The 13,688-nt window shown below is 38.9% G+C and overlaps 1 long non-coding RNA gene across 1 annotated transcript in view; it reads right to left on the bottom strand.

The window, feature by feature from the left end:
• Nucleotides 1-13,688, bottom strand: part of LOC148934581 (uncharacterized) — a 65,807-nt gene that overhangs the window by 6,614 nt on the left and 45,505 nt on the right. The gene's annotated exons all lie outside the window — the stretch shown is intronic.

The raw sequence follows: 13,688 nt of genomic DNA, 5'->3' as shown, positions 1-13,688 counted from the left end.
TCGACTATGATTGGTCAATTTCTTACGACTTAAAGATTAAATACTTATTGTGGACCGACACTTAGGTATCTTGTCTCAAAGTTGCTAAAATACATCTGCCCTTGACTATATAAGTATGGACTGCCAATAGGCTGCATATCCTATAGCACTATAGAACGAAAAGTGTTGCCAAGTACAACGGATTTTGGTTAATCAGAATCCGCGCGAAATTCAAATCAGCTATGTTTACCAAGTTGTATTTTTATCAAATATTATTTTATATTATGTCTCCATTTTTAATTTATAATTAAATAAATCGAGATAAATTTGTTTCTTTTCATATTAAGTTAATTTAATTTCTGACTTACTTAAAGAAGGTTATGGATTTACCCACTGGGTGCTCTTTATTTATGTAACGTGTATTATTACAATTCTTTACAAAATAAGTCGGTATAATACTAATTTTTAATAAAGATGCACGAGAAACAGGAAAAGCACGTTGTTTTCTAAGTGTGCACAGACTATACCTAATATTTAGTTCTTGGTTAGGGTTAACTAAAATTATTTTGTTTAGAGGATTTCGTTGGTACCAACATTATCCCCTCCATTTTTCAGGAAATTGTCGTCCAACCTTGGTTAGTGTCGCCTCTTTTTGACAACAAGTGTGAAGTTAGTCACTGGCAGTCCATATTTATATAGTCAAAGTCTTTGAGTATATAAGTATGGACTGCCAGTGGCTAATTTCAAAAAGAGGCGATATCACTAACCAAGAACTAAATATTAGGTATAGTCTATGAACACGTGGAAAAGAACGTGTATCTCGTTCTTCTGCTTCTTGTGTATTTCTTTATGTTTTTATATTTTGTGTGCTTTTTTATTAAAAATCAATAATATCATGCCAACTTATTGTTTAAAAAACTGTAATAGTACTATATATAAACAAAGAGCAAGAAATGGGTAAACCCATAATCTTTTTTAGGTAGGTAGGTCAGAAATTAACTTAGAAATTTAGTTCTATTAGTTAATATTAAATAATAATATAATATCTATAAATAATTACAAGAATGAATAAGCTTTATTAAAATTTAGTTTATATAAGCATATTATTATTTATATATATATATATATATATACAGGCTGTCTGGCATCAGTCATATTATCTCTCGTAGAGCTGATAGAGTTGGTAAAACTGACAAGGGGAACACCAGGTGACTGATCGGGGTATTTTGATGCACTTTATACAGGCTGTTCTTGAATGAAAAAAAAACGATACGTGACCTGCCATTCTTGCCAATGACCCACAGTTTCAAAGAAATTGACTTTTAAAAAATGAGTTTAGTCGACCGATATTATATATATAAAATATATGTATAAATGATAATAAATATATATATATACAATTTATAGTTTTTCAATCGAAATAAAACGGCGCAATGAATGGATAATGACAATCTCGAGATTAAATAACCAAAAAATGATAATATACCAAAAACTGCAAGCATTTGCCAAAAACATTTCAAAAATGAATGCTTTTAAAAAAGTGAATTTTCGAAACTGCGTTTAACGTCTGATGCAATCCCATCAATTTCTCCAAATATAGAAAATAGGTATTTATTTTATTTTATTATCATTTACATATAATTATATATATATATATATATATAATTATATATATATATTTATGTATAAATATATATTTATATTATATATATATATTTTATTATATATATATATTTTATATATATATATTTATGTATATATATATATTTATGTATAAATAATTATATATATATTTATGTATAATTATATATATATTTATGTATAATTTATATATAATTATATATATATATATATAAAATTATATGTAAATGATAATAAAATAAAATAAATACCTTTTTTCTATATTTGGAGAAATTGATGGGATTGCATTAGACGTTAAACGCAGTTTCGAAAATTCACTTTTTTAAAAGCATTCATTTTTGAAATGTTTTTGGCAAATGCTTGCAGTTTTTGGTATATTATCATTTTTTGGTTATTTAATCTCGAGATTGTCATTATCCATTCATTGCGCCGTTTTATTTCGATTGAAAAACTATAAATTGTATATATATATATATATTTATTATCATTTATACATATATTTTATATATATAATATCGGTCGACTAAACTTATTTTTTAAAAGTCAATTTCTTTGAAACCGTGGGTCATTGGCAAGAATATATATATATATACGGGATGTTTTATTTTAAGTGATATATACGAGGGTAATCTGAAAAGTTTTGAGCCTAACATAGTATTTTTTCGGTCAAATATAGTTTTATTTTTCAATATAATCTCCTTTCAAGTCGATACACTTTTCCCATCGATACTCTAACCTCTTTAATCCCTTCAAATAGTAGTTGGCGTCTTGCTCCGCAAAATAGACGTTTACATATGCGATGACCTCCTCGTTTGATGAAAATCTCTGTCCTCCAAGTGAAACTTTAAGCTTAGGAAACAGGAAAAAGTCGCCAGATCTGATGAATACGGTGAGTGGTCAATCAATTCGAAATGCAGTTCGTGAATTTTGGCCATGGCGACCGCCGAAGTGTGAGCAGATGCATTGCCTTGATGGAACAGCATTTTCTTCTTCTTCAAATGCCCGTCGTTTTTTTGCAATTTCTGCCTTCAGCTTATCAAGTGATACGCTCCTGTTATTGTTTTACCTTTTTCAAGATAGTTGATACACACAATTCCGTGATTATCCCAAAAAACAGTCGCCATTACCTTTCTAGGATGATGGAACCGTCTTCAACTTTTTCGGAGCAGGTTCACCCTTTGCAGTCCACTCTTTTGACTGTTCTTTTGTCTCTGGAGTGTAGTGGTGGATCCAAGTTTCATCTATAGTTATGAATCGACGCAAAAAATCTGACTTGTTTCGCTTGAACCGCTCCAACAGGGTCTTGGAAATGTTCATTCGAATTCGTTTTTGGTCTAAAGTGAGCAAGCGCGGATAGCTTGCGCATATCCAATTCTTCAATCAATATATGACAAACGCGTTCTTTCGATATGCCAATAGCCTCTGCTATCTCTCTAACCTTGATTCGACGGTCATCCAGTATCATTTGGTGAACATTTTGGATGTTATCAGCGGTGGTCGCAGTTTTTGGCCGTCCCGAACGCTCATCATCATCCAAGCTGGTACGACCACGTTTAAATTCAGCTGCCCATCTTTTTACGGTGGCAAATGATGGGGCAGAGTCCCCGTAAACAGCGTTCAACTCGATTTTAATTTGCGCGGGCGTATTGCCTTTCAAATGTAAGAATTTAATCACGACACGATATTCAATTTTTTCCATTTTTACAAAAACTGACATCGACTGACACAAACGATTGTCAAACAACAACTGAGCGTCCAAAATGGCTGAAATTTTCATAAAAGTTTTTCAAAGCATATACTATTGTACTACTAGAATGGTTTTGACGAGTAACGTCATCTTCATGTTAAGACTCAAAACTTTTCAGACTATCCTCGTATATGTATATATATTAGATGTACAAAAAAATTCTGAGCTTTTTTTTGTAAAATTCAATCTTTATTCAAAAATAAACAAAAAAATATTGATCAGCGAAATAGTCCCCGTTTGCATCAACGATCTTTTGCCATCTTTCGGGTAGCTTGCGAATTCCTTGACGATAGAAGCTCACCGGCTTCGAAGCGATAAAGTCATCAATGCATTTTCGTATCTCTTTAAATCTCACGAAATGTGTATCAGCCAAATGATGCTGCAGGAATAGGTAGTAATCAGAAGGCGCCACTGGCGCCTGGGCTATACGCCACGTGCGGGAGAAGTTCCCAATCTAACGCAAGGATATGGTCCTGAATCGCTTTCGCAATATGTGGTCGAGCATTGTCATGAAGCAAGATCACTTTACGACGTCCTTGGTCAGTAAATGGCCTCTTTTCTTCTAATGCATCGCTCAAATTGGTTAATTGTTGTTGGTAGCGGTCGTGATTGTTTCACCCGGTTATAACAACTCGTAATACAACACAACTTTCCAATCTCATTAGATAAAGAGCAAAAAATCTTCTTGGCGTGGATATTGGGCTTTGGCGTCGATGTCGAAGGTTGATTAGGGTCAACTCATGATTTTCTACGTTTAGGGTTCTCATAAAGAATCCACTTTTCATCGCCTGTAATGATTTTGTGTAGAAAATCTTTTTTCCGGAACTTTGAAAGCAAAATGAGTGCAGTGTCACGCCGACGATTTTTGTTGTCTTCAGACAATTCATGCGGAATCCATCTGCCTTCCTTCTGAACCTTTCCCATCGTATGTAAACGTACGGAAATGGTTTGCTGCGTAACGCCAAGCTGTTCTGCAAGCTCCTTTTCAGTTTGCGCAGAGTTTATATCCAATAGTGCTTGCAATTCGTCCGTTTCAATCTTTTGAAGGCGTCCAGCACGCGGTTCATCTTCAAGACTGAAATCTCCTTGGCAAAATTTTTGACATCTTTTACATGTAGTATGACTTACAGCGTTCTCTCCACGCAGCACAAATCATTGTAGTGGCTTCAGCAGCATTTTTCTTCAGATGAAACGCGAAGTGGATGGAAAATCGAATATGCTCTTTTATTATTGCCATCGTGAACAGTATTGATTTTTGAGATTATGTGCATCAAACGCCAAACTGTATGGCATTTTAGAAGGCCAAATGTCAACGCTTTAAAACCGCAAAAGGGCGGGAAGATATATAAAATTTAAATTGTTATTTCGGTTGTATGAAATCTAAAGCTCAGAACTTTTTGTACACCTAATATATGTATATATATATATATATATATTGCGACCGCTGCCTTGAATTCGTCGATCGCCGATCTCACCGCGCGGTCCAAATCTGCCGCGCGTCCGCACCTCTCGGCTGTCGCAAATTATCGGCACACGATAGCGATTCCGTATGATTCGTGAACTACTCATATAAAACACGATTGGGCGCCAGGCACGCGAAACGTGTCACGAAAGTTTGAGATTCTAATTACTCGCGGGCCGAGACGCGACACGCGGCGATAGATTGCACGGCTGCTCAGATATGAATAGGGAGAGGGGATGCTTCGATGATCAGGGCGCTACTTGAAGAATGAGAGAGAAAAAGGCCAATAAATAATTATAATCGATATTCAACAAGGAACATTTTATTCGCGAATTCTTCAGCACAGTCTCGAGGCAGTTTACAACCACGAGTTCGAACTCACCAATCACGCGGCGCACGGATGATTCGCGCGATGTAAACAAAGACGACCGGCAATATCTAGAGATTTCGGCATGAAATCGTGGCAATTTGACAACGATTCTCACGCAAAACTCGTTACGTCGAGCTTTCGGAATTCGCAGCAAGATTGGCAACAAAAGAATATAATAATTAAACATGCAGTTAGTCGGCGCAACCACTCGGATCAACGCGAACAAGGCAACAATAAGCGTACGACAGCCTGTATAATAATATGCGCAAGCAAGGGACAAAATAACATTAACATAGATTTAACCGCTGGGAGAGAAACGGAATGTTGTCCGGGCTTCCTTCTGTGGTGGGCGATCGCCACGATCGTCACAGACATCGGCACTAGGATCGTTACACTAACTATCATTCGTACAAATTCGTACTACCGGCGCTCCCGCGACTCTCGCCCGATTCACCCGCTGTTCGCACGATGACGCAGGTGACGGCTTTATAAAGAAAGAGAACGCTCGGCTCATCAATAACAACGGTTACTTCCTCTCGGCAGGTTGACGGCCTCGGATTCACATCCTTCTTATTATTGCGAGCGCCAAGAACGCAATCGCGCCCACCGCTGACGAAGCGGATTGCGGCAAGCGGGCGATACATTATCTGACTACTATTACTCTTGTTAACCGATAATAATTGCTAAACTGCAATCGTGCATTTATCCTGCAACTACTCCACATAAAGTAATTGCTAATCGGGTTGCGCGGCCTTTACGTAGAAAGCTGCCGCGCGATTCAGAAATATACCGCGAACGCTGACGAGCATTTCGACTACGCTGCAAGAATCGGCCACCTGGAACAAGATAAAAACGGGAGACCGGTGCTAGGAAGGGAGACTTGCCAATATTTTGTCTGGCCGTCATATCTGTCGCGGTCCGAATTAATAAGGACAAACTGTATTATTTAATAAAATTTATTGAAAAAGCAAATAAAGTGTCAATGCTTTTGAACGCCTACTCCCTAATCGATTCTCCAAAACGACCCGCATAAACTGGTGGCAGCGGTAGGGTCGTTTCAGCAGCAGCACCCAATCTTCTGGAAAAGGCAAATAACCAAAATTGCTGACATCCCTGAGAGAGAGCCGATAGAGCGACAACGCCAAGCATATCAGTGACACCGGAGAAGCGGCGACCTACCGCAACAGCCAGCGCTATGTCACCAACATGCGAATTGCGATTGTAAGTTAGAAAATTAAGGCGAGCGCAATAGATATTAAGAGATTAGGTCGATGTCAAACGAGGAAGTTAATCAAACTCCCATCGAAAGAAACACGTCATGGTTACACAGCGAGTCAGCCAGCCGAGCGCGCAACCCAATCCGCCCGCGTGGCAAGCGAGCATTCTACCACTGAACCACCGATGCGCAATCCGAGCCCCCGAGCCTTGAGCAGACGGAAAATTCACGTGTTCCGCGTGATAATGTACGCCGCGATTTAAGTAATTATTATTCCGATGATAGTCTGCTGAGTCAACCAGAATTACATTCGAATATTGTAATTGAACGTGTTTTCGCTCAGCGACATAGACAATAGCCTACTACCGAGTAGACGCAACGACGCTCTGTTATGGCCAACAGACGCGAGATTTGACAATAATGACGGCACGAACGCAAGTAATCTTAGTTGCGGAGAATTTTCGCTGACGTCCTACGATAGTAGCGTGTTCGATCCACCGAATTTCACATCGCCTCATGAAACACAAATCCAGTGGAAATGGTAAATCAGCCCTCGGGCATACCATTAAAACCGATCGCGGAAGAGCAACAAGTAATAAGCAGAGAATTGAAAGACAAAGTAAAAAGAATGAGAACCACTTTAAGTGCACATTGGAAACCCGATCCGGCAGAAGCTTCGCACAACACGCGAGATGTAATGTTGGCCGAGTTACTAGAAAGCATGCGAGCACTACAGGACCGCATAGCCAACTAGAAGTCGCCAATTACGATCGGAGTGCAGAAAATGACGAACCGATAGAAATGACATACGGGCGTACAATGGACTACGTCCGAAATTCGCGAGACTCCGCGAATACGTTTATGAAGCTAAAAAAAGCACGCGATATGATCCCGGATGGACGGATCGTCATGGAATTAAATCATAAAAAATTTTTAAACGCGAGCACTTACGATGAGCGAAATAAATCCTGCCGATGAAAAATCATTATTAAAAGCGATGCTGTGCACGAAGCTAACGGGGAAAGCCATGCACGATTTCCAAACGAGGGACATACGCACGTTCGCGCAATTGAAGCGAGAAATCAAGATGTGTTATTTGGCAAAGCGTAATACCATGCACATTCACCGAGAGTTTAATATGATTCGCCAAAAACCCGGAGAAAGCGCGCGAGAATACGGACTCCGCGTTGACAAACTAGCAATGGAACTCTATCTATGGTAGAAGGGCGCGAACACACCGCTGAGCAACGAAAGGCAATCCTAGATACGATTCAGGAATTAACCCTAGAAAATTTCCAAGGATTACGTGACGAAATACAAACAATAGTACGTTCCAGGAACTATATGAATTTAACAACCGATTCAAGGCGCGACAGCCGAAGAAAAATTAAAAGGTAATAAAACCTACCAAAGTCTATAATAACGAGAAAGTAAGAGGCAACCAAGAACAGAATAAAAACCGCAATCAAAAATTGGAATGCCACAAATGTGATAGATTAGGCCATCTGGCGCGTGATTGCCGTTCAAGCCGATACACAAACAGATATCCGCTACCGCGAGCCGAAAGACCAGCGAACGTAAACAACATCGAGAAATACTGCTTGTATTGCAAAAAGACAGGCCATAAGCGTGACGAATGTTGGTCACTGAACAGGCGAGAAAAGAACAGTCGAGGCGTACGAGACAAGATAACAGAAAAGGACGACAAATAAATACCGTCGTAACAATGAAAAAGAATAAGCAGCGAAGGGGGAAGCGACGACCTGTCGTTCACAAGCAGCGACGATGACGAAGAAGAGAAACCGAGAATAAAGATAACGCGAGCCGTATGCGCACATCAAGTGACACAGGTAAATACGCCTCACACAAATACGCCACATTAGATTTGATTACTCTGCCGATGCGAGAGACAAAAAAGGGAAGAACAAGCGTCCTTCTAGATACAGGCGCCACTGACATTAATAAAAGTAAGAAATCTAAAGGGAAACATACTAATGCGCGGAGCGTTTAGTTTTAACTTAAGATAAGAGCAACGATAACGCTAGGAGACCAAGAGATACGACATACTATGTATGTGGTAAGAGATGACTTTCCAATAAATTATGAGGGAATATTGGGACTAGATTTTTTAAATAAGTAGCAAGCAAAATGCGATCACGGAAAAAAACAAGTCCGTATTGGCAACGCAACCTTCAAACTGTACAAGAAAATCGTGTTAACGTCTCGCAGCGAAACCATAATCCAGGCAGTAACCGATCGAAATAGCATTGGAATAGTAAACGCAGTCGAAACTAAACCCGGAGTTTTCATAGAAAATTGTTTGGTCGTTCCAGAAGAAAACGTGTGCCCAATAAGTGTAATAAATACCAAGGGAGAATTCGTAGAGATAACAACGCCTCTCGTCACGATGGACGAGATAAAGACAAGAGACGCCGCACACATATATATCGTGGAGGCGTCAAGTAATTACGCGAGCAACGAACCCATTCAGGCTCGTAAAGAAAAATTGCACAGACAAATGCGAATCAAGCATTTAAATGATGAGGAAAAGAAAGCCTTACATCAGATTTGCGAAAATTTCTGTGATATCTTCCACCTAGAAAACGACCGCTTATCGCACACTAACGCCATAGCACACGAAATTAATACATGAGCAGATAGTGCGCCGGTGAATGTCCGACCGTATAGATTGCCGGAAAAGCACAAGGCAGAAGTAAATAAACAGATAGCAAAAATGCTGGATAACGAGATAATCCGCCCCAGCACAAGTCATTGGAACGCGCCCTTACTAATAGTACCGAAGAAATTAGACGCATCTGGAGAACAAAAACTACGAATAGTTGTGGATTTTCGGAAACTGAACGACTTAACAATTGGCGATTCTTTCCCGCTCTCGAATATCACTGACATATGAGACCAACTAGGAAACGCGAAATATTTTACAACGTTGGATTTAGCATCAGGATACCATCAAATTCCCATGCATGAGGAACACAAACAAAAAACAGCGTTTTCCACATCCTATGAACCCTTACGAATTTAACAGAATGCCCTTTGAATTAAAAAATGCGTCTGCAACATTCCAGAGACTTATCCGTGCTAACCGGACTAAAAGGCCTCAAATGCCTAATCTATCTAAATGACTAGATATATATCTATATATCTATATATCTATATATAACTATATCTATCGTAATATACGGACCAAATTTAAAAGAACATAACAAAAGATTAATTGAAGTATTCAAAAAACTAAGAGACTACAATTTGAAACTACAACCGATAATAAATGTGAGTTTTTAAGAAAAGAGATGACATACCTAGGTTACATTATCCGAAAACGGTATAATCCCAGATCTATCGGAAATAACGGCCGTAACAAACTTTCCAGTACCTAAAAAACGTGCAATCCTTCATAGGATTAGCCGGTTATTATAGAAGATTCATCGAAAATTTTTCGAAGATAGCGAAGCCACTGACAAAATTAACAAAAAAGGACGAAAAATTCGCTTAAACAGCGGAGCAACAAAACGCATTTGAAACATTAAAGAAAAAGCTAATAACCGCACCAGTTCTAGCCTACCCGGACTTCATTAAACAATTTAGATTAACGACAGACGCGTCCGGTTACGCCATCAGAGAGGTATTGTCGCAAGGGCCAGTAGGCCAAGATCGACCAATTGCCTACGCGAGCAGAATTCTGAATAAAGCGGAACAAAACTATAATACAACAGAGAAAGAACTGCTAGCCATAGACCATCAAATACTTTCGATCATACCTGTATGGAACAAAATTCCAAATAGTTACAGATCACAAACCATTGATCTGGTTATTTAGTATAACAGATCCTGATTCGCGATTAATCAGATGGAGGCTCAAATTAGAAAAGTATGACTATGAGATGATACGCAAAGGCAATACAAATGCTGACGCGCTCAGCAAAAATCCGATCGCGTCCGACACATATATAAACAGCATCGAACATGACAAGGAAGAGCGCGAATATAACAAAGAGGAAAAAGAGCAAATAATGTATAAATATCATAATGCCCCCCTCGGAGGACCAAGGCGTAACACGCATTGTAAATCGAATACGATTAACGCACTGTCACGGCTATGTACATCTTATAATTTTAAATGAAGGAATGCGCGTAATATGATAAAATATTGATTTATTGATTTATTGATTGAATTCTTGTCGTGTACCAGGCTTCGATTGTTACTAACGAAGATTCAGATGACACCTCTGAGAAAGAACCTTCCCCCTCTTAATTATGGGTTTGAAAGAAGGAAGTGGTGAGAAGCTCGCGCGGGGATTCTGACCATTTCCACCTATAAATATGCGTGCGGAAAAAGCGGCCACGTCCTTTCTTCGGTACTAACTAGGCGGTGACATTAATCAGTGGCGCGTGATCAACCTTAGGGTTAAATTCTTAAATTTATAATCAATTTCTGTAATATTTCTCTTAGGAGAATTTAAAAGCCTCCTCAATTAAATAAAGGTAATTTTAAACTAAAATAATTGGGAAAACTGAAATCTTAAATTCTTCTTAATTAAAATCAAGATCATAATTTCTAAATCCAAAACCGTCGCTAACAATATAGCGTAGCGTACCATTTAGTCGCAGCCAATGGTACGACTGAATAATTTGAATTTAGAATCTTAATAATAAATAATTATTTTCAAACGTATTCATGCCCAAAAGAGGAGGGCGCAAAATTCAAATTAAAAAATTAAGATTTCAGTTAAATCAAACGATAATTTTAAATAAAAATCCCTTCTCATTATCCCTAAAACTTAAAAATTTGGAAAGACAAACTAAAACTAAAATAATTAAGCAAATTCCTAAATATAAATTAAGAAAAATTGATTTCGGGGTAAATTATCCAAATTATAATCAAATTAATAAGAAGGATCCTCGATACAAAATTTATAAAATTCGTTTCCTATTTGGGGTTGATTAATTCACAAACCGATCCAATCCCAGAGTAAAGTACTTAAATGTATTGACCTAAAAACGGACAATCAGGACGTAACAGCACAAACAACTGACACGAACTAACAAAAGACGTGGAAGAATACATCGCCAAATGCGAATATTGCCAGAAAAACAAACTAAGCAGGAAAACCAAAATGCCTCTGGTACTGACCGACACGGCGGAAATACTGTTTGAAAAATGCGTCCTAGACATTGTAGGACCACTCACAGTCACCATGAAAGGAAATAAATATCTACTAATATTCCAGAACGACTTAACAAAATTTAGTAGTAAAGCAATACCGATACCAAACCAGGAAGCAAGCACGATTGCCAAAGAGTTCACTACAAAAATAATATGCGAATTCGGAATACCGGAGAAAGTACTGACAGATCAAGGAACGAACTTCGTCAATGACATGTTCAGGGATGCACTTTTCTAAAAATAACAAAAATCCAAACAACCGCGTATCATCCTGAAAGCAACGGAGCCCTGGAGAAATCGCACAGGACTAAATATTTAAGGCACTATATAAACGAAGATCAAACTAACTGGGATGAATGGATCCTATGTACGCGATGTTCACAATACGACACCGCATACAGCAACAGGCTATACACCGTTCGAATTGATGTATGGACACTGAGCAACCCTACCTACGGCCCTGACAGCGTCGCCGAAACCATACTTACATATGATATTGTTACTACACATGATGTATATGATATGTTACTACACATATGATAACTACGCGCAAGAACTAAGAGAACTCCGAGCCACACAGAAATTAGCAAAAGAACATATCCGCGAAGCAAAACAAAAGCAAAAAACTATGCAGATAAAAATACGAACACTAAAACCTTTAAAGTAGGAGATAAGGTCCTCCTGCAGGCAGTGCGCAGAGGACGATTAAAGAAATTGGAAGCACCATGGATAGGTCCATATCAAATAATCGAGAAAACCTCCGATGTTAATTACAAAATTAAACAAAAATGAAAAATTACGATGGTGCACGCGAACCAACTCAAACAATTCATCGAAGACTAGGAAACAATCACGTACAAATAATTACCCGCGAAAAACAAAAAGCAGAAATATTAATAACAAAGACAGTATAAAATTAGAGTAGTAAAAAGAAGAAATACAGGATTCACCAGGACGGCGACGAACCGTTGCCCGGTGGCAACGCAAATTTGCACCCGCAAAGGGTCGCGGGATCCCAAATAAGAAGAGAGGGTGTGCGTCACGGCGGGGCCCGACCACGAACCAGTCGTGAAAACTCGCAATTATTTTGCGAAAAAATACCACCTCAGCCAGGAATCGAACCTGGATCTCCTGCTTACCGGGCAGGCATCTTATCCTTTCGACTACCGAGGCATGTGATGATATTTATCGCAAATAACGTGTTTAGAATAACACGTCAACAATACAATGACACATATCAATAAAATTGTCAATAAAAAATGTTAGATAATTTAAATAATAATTTAAAACAAGTTTATAAACTAAGATAATAATTATGAATAATTACGATACTGACGAGTGACAAATTCTACAATACAATGACACATATATATATATTACAATATACATATATACATGTATTCTTTTCCGAATCCCCACGACCGGTACTCCAGAGAGATGATGGTCCCACCCCCTCGAATGCACTTCACCCTTTCGTGTCGAGACTGACGTTTCTTATGTGCACCATCTCGCAAGTAGGAGCGGTAGAATCTACTTCTAGACTAGAAGCTACTTGGTACTCCAGAGAGATGATGGTCCTACTCTCTCGATGGATGCAATCCTCGCTCCTCACAGACGGGCGGAGGGGGCGCCTGAGACCTCTCCTGGACACACCGTGCCCGCGAAGGAGTACGGGGGCGGTATTCCTCCAGACGACCGTGAACAGTCACCTGGACATCATCCTAGCCGCCAGCCGTTGTGCCGCCAGGCGGTATGATCGCCACACACATTCACTACACATAAGAAGGATATACTCCCTATCACACGCAGTGCACTGCATAGCTCGAAAAAGATTTTTTTTTTTACTTGCATCAAAACGACGCGTAATAGGCCACGGTCGATGGCAGACTGAATAAAATAATTTAGTAAACGTCCCACAAAAAATCCACGATTAGGATTCACAGAAAAGTAATCTGAGTCCTAATTTTGCAGGATGCTCCTTGTGTGGAGAGGAGCAGTAGAGGAGCAGTACAAGCGACTCCCGGCAAGCTTTTGACTAGGAATTATTCTCGTACCAGCTAGGGATGTACAAAGAAATCGGCCAGCTGA

This window comes from Pogonomyrmex barbatus, unplaced genomic scaffold, assembly GCF_055798465.1.
Source record: "Pogonomyrmex barbatus isolate J1 unplaced genomic scaffold, ASM5579846v1 scaffold9, whole genome shotgun sequence".
Classification (NCBI taxonomy): domain Eukaryota; kingdom Metazoa; phylum Arthropoda; class Insecta; order Hymenoptera; family Formicidae; genus Pogonomyrmex; species Pogonomyrmex barbatus.
Note: the sequence above shows the minus strand (reverse complement) of the source record. Positions and strands in the feature narration are given on the sequence as shown.